This window comes from Taeniopygia guttata, chromosome 1 (assembly GCF_048771995.1).
Source record: "Taeniopygia guttata chromosome 1, bTaeGut7.mat, whole genome shotgun sequence".
NCBI classification, from domain to species: domain Eukaryota; kingdom Metazoa; phylum Chordata; class Aves; order Passeriformes; family Estrildidae; genus Taeniopygia; species Taeniopygia guttata.
The window spans coordinates 55,834,045-55,849,713 of NC_133024.1; positions in this window are offsets into that span (position 1 = coordinate 55,834,045).

Genomic DNA, 15,669 nt, shown 5'->3' on the forward strand with positions numbered 1-15,669 from the left:
ACTTTCAGTAGGCATAAAAACTACTTAGATAGGAAAGTTATTCAACAGGTGCTATTCCACAGATGCAATAATATAAATTGCATAAAAATGTTATTCTACAAGTTATTCGACAAATGCAATTTACCAAAGATGGTGATTGCAGCTGGTAGAGGCTCTTGGGATCCTGTTCACTACCTCGCCTCCATAGCAGTTCAAGTACATTTTCCACTTTTATCCGTTTTGACTGCCTCTGGGTCTCCATTTCAGTAACTTCCAGACTTTTTTTTTTTTTTTTTTTGGCCATCTCTTATTCTGTTTCTTCAGCTTTAATTCCAGTTGTTATGCTGTGATTTTTGCTAACAGCCCTCAGGTATCCAGACTGCTACTGAGTGGGCCAGCCTTTGGCTGCCCATCTGGGACTGAATTTGTACGAGCAAGCTCTTTTTCCCCCTAGTTACGCTGGTTCAGCTACAGTATAAATTCCTTGAGGTTTTCTCCAATGCAGTGTGTGATCATTTCTCAAAGCTCTTCATGTTCCCTTTCATTACACTCTCAAAAATCTCACCACAGGCTAGCTTGTCATGTTCATATTGGCTTGCAGTATCTCCTTCACAGTTTAGTGTTCCGTATGCAACATAATTCTCAGACAGAGTATAGATGTTCAAAACCAAAGTGGATTCTCAAACTGAACAAATTGGCAACTTTACCATGGCTTTCTTCTGTAAATTTCCACCTGTAAAAGGCTCTAACTTGTATTTCTCTATTTGAACAGAAAAGCAAATTCTTACCAGTGTTGGTGATAAGCTGTGATTCAAATTGACTGATGAAAGGGAGAAATCTCATTCACAATGCCACAACAGACACAAAGAGTCATTCTTACACTTAGTGGTAGATAGTCTATGGCTCTCCTACCCCAGGCAGCTCCCTAGCATTTATGACTCCCACAGAAGACTCAATTTTAGGACTTGATGCAGGATAGCACTGCACAGGTCAGGAGGCTCACAGATGACACTGAAGATAACACAAAGTTGTCTTGGGCCCAGATCCATGATCTTCAGGCAATCAACTAAATCCCTGAAGATCTGCTGCAAGTGCAGCCAGAGTTGCTGTGAGATGCTTAGGACATGACTTGTTGCTCTTACAAAATCACAGAATGGGTAATTCTGGTCCAAATCCCTGCCCAGACTGGGTCATCTAAAAGCATATTGCACAGGATCCCATCCTGGTGATTGTCTTCAGAAGCACCAAGAATCTGGTTCATGATGCTCTCTTTAAGTACTCTAGGTAGTTCTCACATGTTCATTGTCTTCTTTCTGAGTGCTTTCGACCTTCATCATCAAGAAGTGAGTCCCCCCTTCCTAAGTGACAAATAGCAGGAGAAAAATAGTAAGAGGGAATTGTTTTATTGGTTTTGAGAATGGAAATTTTGAACACTTTATTCTTTGGTTATAGGAAGATGAGAAAAGAAGTTTAAAAAGTATTTTGAGGATGAAATAGTTATTTTGTAAAAAAGTCACTCCCTGACTGAGCCACAAAGAGTGGTTTGGATATAGCCCTTGACAAAAATGTCTTCTTTGATTTTGTATTTTGTCCCAGACAGATGGAGACCACAACAATAGGGAGAGTGCCGTTGCAGTGCCTTCTGTCAGGACTCACTTCTCAGGCGAACAGTGTGTAGTTATTTATTTGTTGTAAGGGATACTTCATTCAGCTCCTTTCATCTCAAAAGGTGTCATTATCAGTGTTATGGGAAGCATTTTGGGAGCCAGTGCTCAGAGAAGTGAATCAGACATGCATGGAATGATAAGAACAGCAGGTCTGTTTTCCTGCTCCTTGGATATGATTTTGCTGATTTTACAACCTTGACAATTTGGGGCTCAGTGTTTTTGCATCTTTCACTACAGGACAAGATATAGCCTGTGGTAAATATGGATATTGTTTGTTTATGATCTGTGTGGATTATTTTGATTTTCCATCCAGTGAACCCGTGGGAGGAAGAGAAGGACCACCAACAAACAGCAATGAGACAGTATGATGATAGTTTAAATTAATTTTCTAAGGGCTAAGTAAGCTTTGAGATGTCTGCTCCGTTCAGTAAAATCTGCACATTGATTACATCTCTGTAAATGTAGGATAAGTACAGTGTAAAGGTCAACAGATTAAACATGTAGTTTAATCAGCAAATTATGCAAATGAACTTAAATGAAATATACCATTCAACTGTTAAGATCAGTAAAGCATGCAACTCTATTAGTGAAGTGTTTGAGTGCTGGCCATCTTAAATCTATACCCAATTAACTAAACTTAAAGAAAATTCAGTTGCTGGAGGAAAAGAGTTTATCAGCCAAATGTTTGGTCTAACAAACATTTATTGCAATGTACCTACCTAAAATATGGGGACAAAAATGTAGCAAAATTGGTAAAAAATTGACAGTAGTAACAAGACAACTGCACTTAAGCGTTTTTCTACATCACTGGAGGGTGAATATCAATTAGCAAGTGGTGAAATAATATGACTACTTGAAATATGATGATCAATGAGGTGGAATTTATGGACATTCAACAACTACTGTACATGGCTCAAGTAGCCAGTTGCCTCCCAGCTCTTCATCTAGGTCAAAATCAGCAAAGCACTTAAGTACATCCATAACTTTAGGTGTAGGAGTAGTACAATAGAAGTCTTTTGCTTGACTACTGCTGATGATGTTATGGAGGTAGAGACCTGAGGTCAGGGCTCAGTTGTGCTAATTGCACTTTATAGGTTTAAAAAGATACAGCCTCTATAAGACTAGTAATCTGGAGAAACAGAGGGTGGGGGGAAAACATAGTTTTCATTCTTTCCTTTTCAATTTCTTTTTTTTTTTTTTAATCATAATTACAATAATTAGGTTAGAAATTTTGGATTACATCCCAGATATCATTACGTATATTAATGGGTTTCAGAAGTTCATAGTTCTAGCAACAGCGAACAGTGTTGAAGAATGAAGAACTGTTTATATGTCTAGAAACAATAATCAACATTTTCAAATAAATAGAATTCTTAAATGTCACAGAATAGACATTTTTTGTGTCTCTCTGCCTTTTTTGTGATATTTTAATGTAACATTATTTTGCATGTTGATAAGTAAACAGCTCTTATTTAATGCAAGTAGCTAGAACTATTTTGCAGGTTGAGCTTGCAATGATATTTAGTTTGGAACAGAAACATGGTTTTCAATTAATTTGTCAGTGGTTTCTGTTCATTTTGATTCAGCTCATATTAGGGAAATTTTTGGAGCACTGTTGGATTTCTTTCAGATGGAACTGATGGAGGATGTCCTTCAGGGATACACTAAATGCCTTCCAGCTGCAGATGATGAGCACTGCCAGTCAGGGAAAGATTAAGATAGTTTTTATTCAACTAAAAAAAACATGGGGAGGGAACCCACCCTGTATGGGCATTGTGTAAATATTACTTTCTCAGCAATTCTTTGGCTATAGAGATAATTTTCCATCAGTCTTTGCTTTCTGCTAACAATATGTGTGATTATGGTTTACCAGTTTCCCATTCCTCTCCCCATCTTACTTTTCTTTATCTTTTTGCTGTGAAATTTTTGAAGTGATAAATGATGCAACTTGATAAAGGATTTATGGTATGCAATGAACAAAATTAGGGTTCTTAAATGTCAGCACATACAGTTAGTATAAATGTTTAAATCATTTGCATTTTATTGACTGACCTTTGCTAGTCAGCAATTTCTATTTGATGAAAAAACTAAAAAAAAAGTTACAGCTTTCCATTGCACATATATCTAGAAAATATCTGGAAAAAAATATGCTATTTACAACTACAGTTCACTTGGCTTGGGCAAAGAGTCACAGGGAAGTTTTTATTGCATCCATGACTTGTGTATCTCCCTCTGTCAGAGCAAGGTTTAAGAATGAACTTGTTTCTCTCTCCTACCTTTGCCATAGAAGCACTGAATTTCCTATCCACTGAAACAGATCTAGTCCTCCTTTTCTGCCTCTTGAATGATTTCTCACTTTTAGGAATGTTTATCTCCACTTCATACACTTCTACACTTAGCTTATGGCATCTGTCATGGTGAAGCAGAGTAGAGAGATTTCAGGGAAAATACCTTTTAATTTGAAAGAGTAGAAAACCTTTTGTTGAAAAACAGGAATAAAATGCACATGCATCAATTTTTATTGGAGAATCCTTTAAAATATGCTTTCTCAGATTGACGATTTTGTTGCTTATTTTGCATTTTAGGCTTTTTCCCATGGAGGTATAGTTAGAAAAATTGACCTATTCAGCCTTCACAAAACATCCTTCCTTTAAAAAAATGTCATCAGGGGTCATGAAGGTGATTAAAAATAAATTCTTTTAAAGGATCAATTGTTTATTGGATGAACTGTTAAAATGGTCATTAGTAGCTCATCACCCATAGTACAGCCTTGTTCTGAATAGGAGACATTAGGCAGTCTTTCAAGTGCCCAGGTTTGTTGATATGTTCTAGAAACCACATTCCATTGTGCAAAAAAATGTACAGAAAGGAGATAAGCACAAAAGAGTGACACTATCATCATATCAAAAAATAAATGGAATTTCAGTTTTGGAACAGGTACAGACAAATAAAAACCAATCCATCAAAATATCCCTACAATGCTGGGATTAGTTAGAGATGCCTGTGAGATGATTTGTACCTTAAGTGTCAAGGAGGAAACACTCAAAACAAGAAATATTTTTTTTTACATGAAAGAGAGTAGACTACACCAAGGAGAAAATAGTACTTTTTTCACCTTGTTAAAATGGAAAGAAAAAATCTTTGAAGACCTAGATCCAGGTTAGTCTAATCCTTTATGCATGATGATAGAAGCAAAATTGAATGCTATATCAGGATTATTTGAAACTCAGACAGAAGTTAAACTGACAAAATATCCACATATATACTTATATACATATGTAGATATGATGAAAAGATTTTCCAGTAGAGGAATGGTAATTCATCATATTTTGAGTTTTTAGATTTCAAGAAATCGGAAAATATAAATCTAGTTCTTGATCAGGCATTTGGTGAAACCTTAGCGCCCTTGTAACTATCCTGCTTTATACAGAAAACTTTTACTGGTCACTCTTCTCTACTTATTTTTGTCTGCTTTTGTCTCCAGTTTCATCCAGTGCAACTCTAGGACCGAATTTTTGGGGAGGTTTAAAGTCTCTCTAAGGCAAAACATAGCATATTGAAATGCCATTCTTTCAGGCACCACAGAGAACAAATGACAGCATTTATCTTTGATTCAAACTGAGTTTGGTATTGTCCATCTGTTCCAGTCTACAGAAGGGAAATACGAATGCCTTACAGAGCCATATTTCCTACTGAACAGTCCAATAAACAGGGGAACATTTGGATGAAATAACCTTTGACTTTGTTGTCTTAACCCATTTGTGACTGTGTGTGCTTCTGGATGTACTGCAAAACACTCGTGCAGCATCCAGACTACAAATGAGGCACGTCTCAGTGCAAGACTAGTGAATGTCCTTTCTGCTTCACACAGACCTGGCCCCTCATCACAGTGCGTGCTGTATGGGACATCCCTTGCACACATCAGCCAAAGAGGCTTTGTAGCAATGTTCACCACGGGAGGAAGGTTAGTTTGCACATTTGTCTGTGTGTGTGTATGTCTCTTTCCTGTTCCTGTAGTTTTTGAATCTATTGATTTTAGCCAGATATTTTGACAGAGTAGTAGAAGTATCAAAGATAATTAAATGCCAGTTCCAGTTTCTTCCAATTTTCTCTGTTAGCAGTTGGTGTCTCTTTGCTCTCTGTTCTAATTTTCCATCTAAACCATGCTAACTGCTTTGATACTTGGAGAAGCTCAGGAGGAGTCACAGTCTGAACAGAAATTCCTGTTGGTTGATTTTACTATCTCCAAAACACCATGTTGAAGAGGATGACAAGAAAAAAAAAAAAAAAAAAAAAAGCAACATGCATTGCTCTAGTGTTTGAGGTGACCAGTTTAAAATATGTGGTGGGTCTTGAGAATTAGCAATATTTTGTCTGTGTTGTATGTGGCAGCTTTTCTCCTACTACACAGTATGATGTAGAGAGAGGATGGGAGAAGAGACTTTTATTTTGCAATGATATGGACAATATTTGATAATAAATTGTCTGTATTTATAAGACTATTAATCTATGTAAAGCAATATTATTGTACAAAATCAATTTCAAACTCACAATATCTCATGTTATGTTTCTCCAGAAAAAGAAGCAACCTTATGTTAGAGAGAGTGATATGAGAGGATAATAAAAAATAAAAGTCTAGAATGTTCTAAGGAAGAAAGAAAAGAAATGGCAGGCTTTAAAGAGAGACAGATATCTGGCTAAGAAAAGAGCAACACAGATTCCTGCATATGGTATCTCAATATAATGTCCTCATTCTGGGAAACACTTTAGGATTAAAACCAGCATTTAAAATGATGGTCATTTCTAGACAGAAGGAATTAATGTATAACTATTTATTTATTAATTAGGAATGTAGTTAGATATATTTCTGGATGAACAGTTTGGACAGTGGGTGACTGATACCAACATGAATATTGCTGAGTCTTTCAGAAGAATGGAAGGGAACCACACTGCAAACATATCCACAGGTATTTTCATAACTCTTATGCTAAGATTTATAATAAGTTGATGGAGTTTGACAGAGGGATAGTTCAAAAATTATTCATACTTAAAAAAGGAAACCATGAAAAAAAGTATAATATAGCACAGCATGACAGAAGTCTCAAATCTGTGAAAGAAATATGACAATTGCAGATTTTTTTTAGAATTATACAAAGGGTGCGTTTTTACTTTAGGTGAGGTTATAAAAATCATGTTTGATGAAAATATTCCTAGAAAATAAGCAGTACAAATCCAAAAGAAAAAAAAAAAAAAGTTGGAAAAGGGCTATATTCCTTATTCCAAGAAGGCAATGACGGCAAGTCACTTCCTAAAAGAGCATTTTGATGGATATGGTTGATGTTGTAGTTGTTTATTGCTAATATCTTTCTCAGCAGCATAGATAGGATTTTCTGAAATGGGGAGGGATTCTGGCACAGGGGGAAGTATGGATTCTGGGTCAAAAGGCAAAAAGTAGGTCCGCCATAACATCCTTGTAGGTAAGCTCAGGAAATGTGGATTAAAATAATATGCCTTGGACTGGCTACCTAGAAAAAGGCTAGACAGAGTTGTTAAAGGCCTCTAACAGATACACCTTGGGCAGTGCAGGAACCTCGCAGAGGCTACACCCGAACTGGATCACAGTCATGAGTTTTTCAGGCAGATATGTTTTCTCTATTTGCATATCAGAGGTTAATTGTCCACCTACAGCTTCAGAGAATTAAGTCACATTTCCCCAATTTGTACCTCCCCAATTTATTTTTGTTTATATTTTTTGGTCCTGAGGCTGGGATGATAGCTTTGGTACTCAGGCCTGGAAAGATTGTTTTGTCTGACTGTGGTGAGAGCTTACTAACACTCTGTATGGAGTTCAGAGTTATACACTAATGCAATACAGGACCTGAAAAATATAATAGATATATTAATATCGAGTACTGGAAATAGAAACAGAAAATCACTGATATTTTGTGACTTCATATATACATAAATATTTGGTTAACCCAATTTGAATGATTTCCTAATGGTCCAGTGATGAGTTTTATAGAAAATCTATTTAGAAGTTACAAAAATTAATAAGAAATTAGAATCTTTCTAACAAGCTTTGTAAGCAGTTCAATACAAATTCTATAGGATGTCTTACTAAAACCCAGAGGAAAGCTATAGCTTTCTATTTAGTTAGCTCTGTTTGTTGGGAAAAGCCACTCTGAATGTACCCACTGTGGGTTTTTTCAAATGAATCATAATTATCTGTGGTGTGCATGATCCATAGTCTTTTTTGCTTAGAATATACATTCCTGAATCAGTGATGCATTTAGTGCTAAAATTCTTACTTTTCTAACCTCAGCAGTGTATATTACAGGGCCATCAGAAGGGCAGATTGTGAAGAAATATTGCTATGATCATTTACTAATGGCTGCAAGTTATTATACATTAGACTGCATTTATCTTTTTCAGTCTGAATGGAGCATTAAATTGATAACAGTGCAATTTAAAAATTGGTTGTTTCTTGCCTACCATTCTCTTCTTAAACATGTCAAGGATATTCTTTTTTTTCCGGACTCTCTTATCTTTTCTCCATCTTTCTACAAAAGGCTGCCGTGCATGTCACAGCAAAGATTCCTTCTCTCTGTAACAATGACCTGATTCATCAGTGAGATGCTGTTTATGAGAACAGAAATATATATATTCATTTTATGTGTGCATATATTTCTTTTTTAAGTCAAAATACCATTTATATCTTTGACATGTGGTGTCAGGTCTTTTTTCTCTCAGTTGTCTCATAATGATACAAAGAAGGTGTATACAAACATCTCTGCTCCTTCTACTAGAAAACAAAACCAGAGAACTTGTATTTGAAGAGAAAAACTGTAAAAGAAAGAAATTATTTAAACTATTGAAAAAATTCTTCCTCCATCCTGTTTTAGCAGAAAAACATGCAAATATTTGCACTTTTTTCTGAAATATCTTTCTGCATAATATTATACAACCTAATATTTTTGTCATTTCCGTCAGTGCTGATACAGTATTATACTCTCCAGATCATGTTAAGAAATCCACCTTCATTGTTTGCTCTCTTTATTGTTTGCTCTCTTCTAAAATTGAAGATTAAATCCACACAACAGATATAGTCCTCCATGCTACAAGTTTGATTTCCCCAACTCTACTAACATGTTATCAGTTGTAAGCTATGCAGATATTAATCATGAGCTGCATATTTCCTTTTACTTCAGGGACAGGAGAAGATCTGTAAATCAAACTTATTTTTAAATTTTTTGTAAAATTCAAAAGAAAGAAAAAAAAAAAAGAAAATACCATGAGCAAGTAGAAATGTGAAAAAAAATGGTATTTTTATTTTCATATAAACATTTTTGTTCATATAAACAGACTTTCTCCAGCTGCAGGTTGTTTTTACAAAGTTCTTTCTCTTGACTGGATTCAGATATGGCAAAACTGTTGGGATAAAATCACTATAAACCTGACCATGGGCCAGTAAGATGCTCTTTTGAGAAAATTATAAGCTCCTAAATACATTCTAAACTTAGTTCTAAATTAAAAGGACCGATTACTTCTAACTGATGGAAATGGCTTCTTGTGCATTGATATTAAAGTCCAAGAACAAAAGTAATAGAATATGAAACATAGATTTTAAGATCTAGCCCTGTAACTAGAAATCGAAAATCACTGATATTTTGTGACTTAATATATAAATAAATATTTGGTTAACCCAATTTGAATGATTTCCTAATGATCCAGTGATGTTGGCAAGACTACAGAAGAGATGTGTATGTTTGGGAACATGACACTGCCTCCCAGGTCACTTTTTTTTTTCTTTTTTCATTGCTGAAATGTGGCAGTTTAATATAATAGTCCCTTAGTTTTATATGCATTGCCACAAATAACTTGTACACAAATATAAACCTATACTATTTGGCTTTCAGTGAAACTCCTTTCCTTTCCTGGCATCCCAGTGAAATCGATACAGATTCATGATCTAATCCAATAGAGTATTTGATTAATTTCACACAGTAACACTAAAAGCAGCATTCACATCTCTCCAATTAACTAGTGTTTGTCTTGACTTCTAAATTAACAAGTAGAAAAATTTAAGTACTTATTTTAAAAAAGATAAGTATCTTTAGAATTTTTTAGTATCAAGCTTACCTCTGAAAAAAGAAATTTCATAATCCTTTTTGTTTTATAAATATTACCAACTTGAAGGGAAAAAAATCTGATTAGCAAATAATGTATGAAGAAATTGTTAATTGATTATAAGACAGTATTAATTTAATATTAAAATTGAAATTGAAATATATTGAAATATTTAAATTGCTCTTTCTTTGCCAATGTAATTAGTCTTTCTTTGTGTGTTTAGTCTACAGTTTTCCTTTGTGCCTACATACACAACTAGAAAGAGTAAGTTTATGTGCATCATTCTTTTACAGGCATTCCTCATGCATCACATTAGAAAATAGCAGTATGTAACCACATGTAACCAAAAGCCTTCAAAAAAAGTAACAAAACTTGAAGACATTTCTCCTGGCATACATGCCTAGTTACAAATCAGTGCTAATTACATTTTAAATAAACTACTATCAGATCTCTAATATTCAAACTATGTTTTTCCAGAGAAAGAAATCCCCATCTGTAATTCCAGAAACAGTAAGTACCTTGATGGATCAGATTAAATTCAGAACAGAACATCTTGATATGTTTTCCTTTTTTTACATCTCTGAGATTTTTATTTACATTAAACTCTGAGAAGGTGCTATTTCTCAAAACTCCCCCTTCAGTTTTGCTGCCAGTGTACATCAACAGGCAGGAATGCCATGACCTTTTGTACTACATGCTCCATAAACACTTGCTCTCCTGTCACTTCTTTTGTCGAGTTTAAATTTGTTTGTATTTTCTAGGTACTGACACACAATAAAGGTTCTGTAAATCCTCAGTAATTTGGGCTGGATTCTCATTAAAAAGTTTTTGTTTTCATCAGTGTTTAACTTCATCAGCTTTAATAGTGTTGTTTTTGATCTACAACAGCTTGTGAAAAGAACAAGAAGCACGCTTTCTATCATACATTGAATAATGTACAAAGCAATTATCTCTTTCTTTCTTCTAGAATACTGAACATCAGAAGATCTGTGACCTGACTATTTCAAAAAACCTCTTATTAATTTCATATGCATGTGGGTTTAATGTTCTTTATCTTGAAGACTCTGTTTGGTGATCTTAGTGATGTTAAGACTACCTGAGTCTGTAATGTAATGTACTATTTTATCTCGCTTTCACAGACTCGTTCCATTTGTACCTCCACTGCTTTGCAACAAACCTTTCTTCACCAATTATCAGCTTATACGCTTAAATAAACATTTTCAAGACTTTTTGCAGCTTCCAACAGTTCAGGTAGTGTCAGGTTTAATAGTTGTATCTTTGTCATGCTTACATAGCAATGCTTCTCATGCTAACTGCTTGTAGAGGACTGCTGTACATCATATTGACCTGTGGGACTCTCCTCATACCAGCTGGTGCGGTGACACTTTCCAAATATGACACTTTTAGAATAGAAGTACCACAGTGAGAAAGGTGATCAGCTTAATCTCTTGCCTACGTCTTAGAAACACAAAGGTAGTAACAACAGTACTGATGTAAATGTCCATGTCAAATAACATCATATTTATCTTTTGTGTATCTTGTGAATTCTTCACAAACAGGTTTTTAAGGGCCTATTAATCAGAATGTATATAGTGTACTTGTGGCTCACAAAAATATTACTTTCTTAAAGAAAGAGAAAAGGCCTTTTATTTAAATTCTTAATTTTAAAGCATTTGCAGGAGGAGGTTTGGGAGACTCATTGCATTACCAGGCACTTTTTGAAGCTGTCTGCAGCTTGCCTATAGAGGTGATACATAGAAAAATTAATTTATGCCAGGCTCACGGCTGTTCTTACAGTCTTCAAGGACTTCCAAATGTCACTGAAGTGCTCTTTGAGTCAAAGAGATTTCACATCTGTCATAACCTAAATATATTAATTTGAAAGGTGTTAAAAATGCCTTAGCAAAATACTTTTGTAGATGTTGCCTGAGTGCTGTTTCACAATAGTAGTGGCAGTTATAAAACTCTCTGCTGTAACTTTCTGCTATGAGTCTGTTCTGCTCATGTTTGATTTGATGTATGTGAAAACTCAATCCAGACAAATCAAGACATATTTTCAGAGGACTTTTCTCATAAAGAAGTTTCACCTGAGTACATAACTTAGAGATATCTAGGCAAAGGTAACTCAGAATTAACCATTTAATAATGTTAAAACTATCTAAAATTGATTTATCTTGGAATTGATGTTGACATCAAATCAAAGTTTATTATTAAAAATGGGCCTGATGGGAATATTTGTAATATGAAATGTTTGTAGTTAATAATAATAATAAAGGTATTTGAAATTTGTTTTAAACGCTTTTATTCAGTTTTGGGCACTGCACTACCAAAAAGATATTGACAAATTGTTAGGAATTTACATGTAAGTAAATATAAGTAAATAAGTAAAGTAAGTAAAACTAACCAGACTGATTTGTGAGTGAAGATAAAAATAGCTAAATCTGTATATTTTGACTAAACATTGACTAAGGTCACTAGTAGTCTAGCTGGTATTAAGCTCTTTTGGCACAGAAATGCTCCCGAGAGCACAGCAGATCTATGGTACACCAGAGGGAATTCCAGAAGAGCTTTTAATTTTAAGGACATTCAGTTCTTTTTGACTGTACAGAAAAACAGTGTGAAGTGAAGGATATCGACCCACACAATTTCATGTCTTCACTTCTCCCATCAGTTCTTTAAGAACATTGTCCCCAAATATCACTGGCACAAAGAGTTGGGGATAAATGATCTTCATGTACTTTACACATTTTTGGTGAAATATAACCGAACAGGATGTTTAATCTGGAAGACAGAAGCAAATATTTGGCTTTTTAAACTTAATCTAGTCATTACTGATAGTTGAATTCACATCTATCTCAACTGTCATTTTGGTTTTTTAATTCCTATGATTCTAGGAAGATCAGTGTATAATGATTTTAGCACCAAATTTTGATACTTGTATGAAAAGTGTATTCACAGATTTAGAGATCTATGGAAAAAACACCCTAATCATTAAAGCACATAAAAATATGAATTTAACATTAATATTTAAATTTAATCTAATAATGGAATAAATCAGAGTGAAGTGTGAAACCTGAAACAAAATAATCCAATTTCAATTCAGTTGGAGGGCAAACTACATTCATGACAATGTTGGTTATAATTCTCAGTTTGTTAAAAATCCTGGAACAGAAATAGCTGGAAGATGAAGAAACTTGGTTTTAAAACTCCATTTAATTATTTGTTTTCTTGTTTTATCAGCTTCTTAAATACTGATGAGGGGGATGAGGAAAAGAGAAAAAGGAGGAGAGTCAGAGAATGTCAGTAAATTACATATTGTTCCTGATTTTCAGTTTCTATTAGAACTTGAAATGGTTTTGACTATGGGTCTTGTAATGGGAAAATGACAAAGAAGCTGTGGATTTTATAAAAACTAAAACTTAGAAAAAATTCTTAGAACCTTTGCATAGTAGGAAATATTTGCAATGACAGCTCAAAATAGAAAAAAACCCATCCTAAAACACAGTAACATACTCTCTACCATTTTTTTTCCTCTCTAAGTGGAAAATAGTTTATCCAAATATATTTGCAAAACATAAGAACTCAGGAAGTATAAAATAATAATAATAAAAAAATCCAAAACCAAATTTCCTGAGTAACTTTAATAGAATCATGTATCAAGTATAGACTTGCTACTATGTATGATTTTAAAGAATATTTTAAAGAATCAGAATTAAAAACTTGCCTATAATTTCTTGGTATTTCTATTTTCTACTATGAGAGAAATTGAGAAGTAGATACGTTCAAACCTGAAGAAACAATGAGCATTTTGATAAAGAGTTCAAAGATAGAAAATAAATGGTCAAAAACCCCTGTACACTGCTTCTTTTTTGTAGTTGCTGATCTAGCTTAAGAGAAGCCAAATCCTGCATATTTTCTCTATCTTATGTTATCTTTATTATTTTCTGTCAATAGGCAACAGTCCTCCGTCTTTTTAATTAAATTTCTGTAAATGAAGACGGGAAAATATTTTGTTGATAACAATTGCTGTCTTTCTGGCTAATCATAACTCCCATAAAGTTACCATTTGTATTATAAGCATCCTATTGAAGTTGATGAAAAACAAAACCCCAAACCACTAAATCTTGGATCAGGGCTGTTGGTATGAGCAACATGTGTCTTCTTCACTGCTGACGAACTGGAACATTTAGGTCTTTATAACTAATTTTACATGTCTGGTTGTCTTGCACATTTTAAGAATATTTTTTAATCTTGAAATTTAGGAAATAAAGGAGTTTTTTCTTGGACAAGAATTTACTTTTAAATCCACGGGCTACCATAATAGGGATAAATTATGTGCTGGGATGCATACTGTCACAGTAAAAACTCTTTTTCTTCAAGAAATTTTGCTGCTTGTGACTCTTCACCATTTCATCTTCCTTTAGCAGATTCCTGGCAGATTCCCAGTCTGTGTTTCAGATAAAGAGTTTAATATAAAAATATATATATTTTTATATATTTCAGATATCTAGCCTTTAGGCCATTTCTTTGTGCATAATGCTCTTTTTTTCTGTGTTCATTACTTCCAAAGCATTTTCAGCAGGACCTTTCAAAAATCCTACTTTTTTATCCAGGAACCTGGTGACCTCACAGAATCACAGAATCACAGAGTGGGTATGATTGGAAGAAACCACAGTGGATCATCTGGTCCAGTCTCTCTGCTCTGGCAGGGTCATCCCAGAGCACATGGCACAGGATGGTATCCAGAGGGTTCTTGAATCCTCCAGTGAGGATTCCCAGTGCCCCACTACCACTGAGAAATCTGTTTCAGTGCTCAGTCACCTGCACAGTAAAGTTCTTGTCACATTCAGGTGGAACTTCCTCTGCTTCCACTGTTTCTTGTCCTATTGCTTGGCACTTTCCAAGGATTTACAGATTGAACTCCCTGTCATAGGGAGTCCTGTAGTCATCTTCATTGCCCTCAGCTGGATCCACTCCAGGAGCTCCAAGTCTCTCTCATACTGAAGAGCCCAAAACTGGACACAGCATTCCAGCTTTGACCTCACCAGGGCTGAGAAGAGGGGTAGGATCACCACCCTTGATCTCCTGGGAATGCTCTTCCTAATGCAGCCCAGGATATCTTTGGTTTTCCAGGCCACAAGGACATACTGATGACTTGTAGACAGATTGTTCTCTTCTCACAGATACTCATGGGGAGACTAACTTGTCCCACCAGATCAACACCCATGTATTGGTTAGGAGAACTTTCCACTATAGGCATTTCAGAGCTCTTTTCTATGTAGCTGATCAATTTAAAGTAGTCTTGAAACATAAGTATAAACATACAATGTATTGTTGAAAACCAAAACTTCTTTCATTGTCCTTATTACAGATGTCAAAACTATCTTAAGTGAACCTAGGTAAGACTTGTAGGTAAACCAGAAAATAACAATAGTATCATTCATATAATTCCATTACACCAAGCAGAATGTCAAGTTTCATAAATAATACCTTGAAGTGCTTAGATCCAAAACAAGTAAAATTTACAAAATAGACTGGTGCTGAGTTTCTCAGATTTTTCAGATTTTTAACCTCCATGGTATTCCTTGGATTGATTTCTTGGATTTCTGCATAGTGCACAGCCTGATATTCCTCCTTCTCTGTCCTTGCAATACCAATGGGAGATACTGGGAAAGCAAATGCTTCAGTCTGCCTTCAACTAAATACATACTTCATTCAACCTGTTCCCTCAGGGGATTTTCAACCTGGTTGTAAAAATAGAAAGCTCTTTGGAAGAAATGTACTTAAGTATAAGAATGAGTTGCTTAAAGTTTTTTGTAGTTTTCTCCTCTGACTATACTTGATAAATAGTAGTTGCTGAAGCTGTGTAGACTCTGACTCCTCCACCAACTATTCT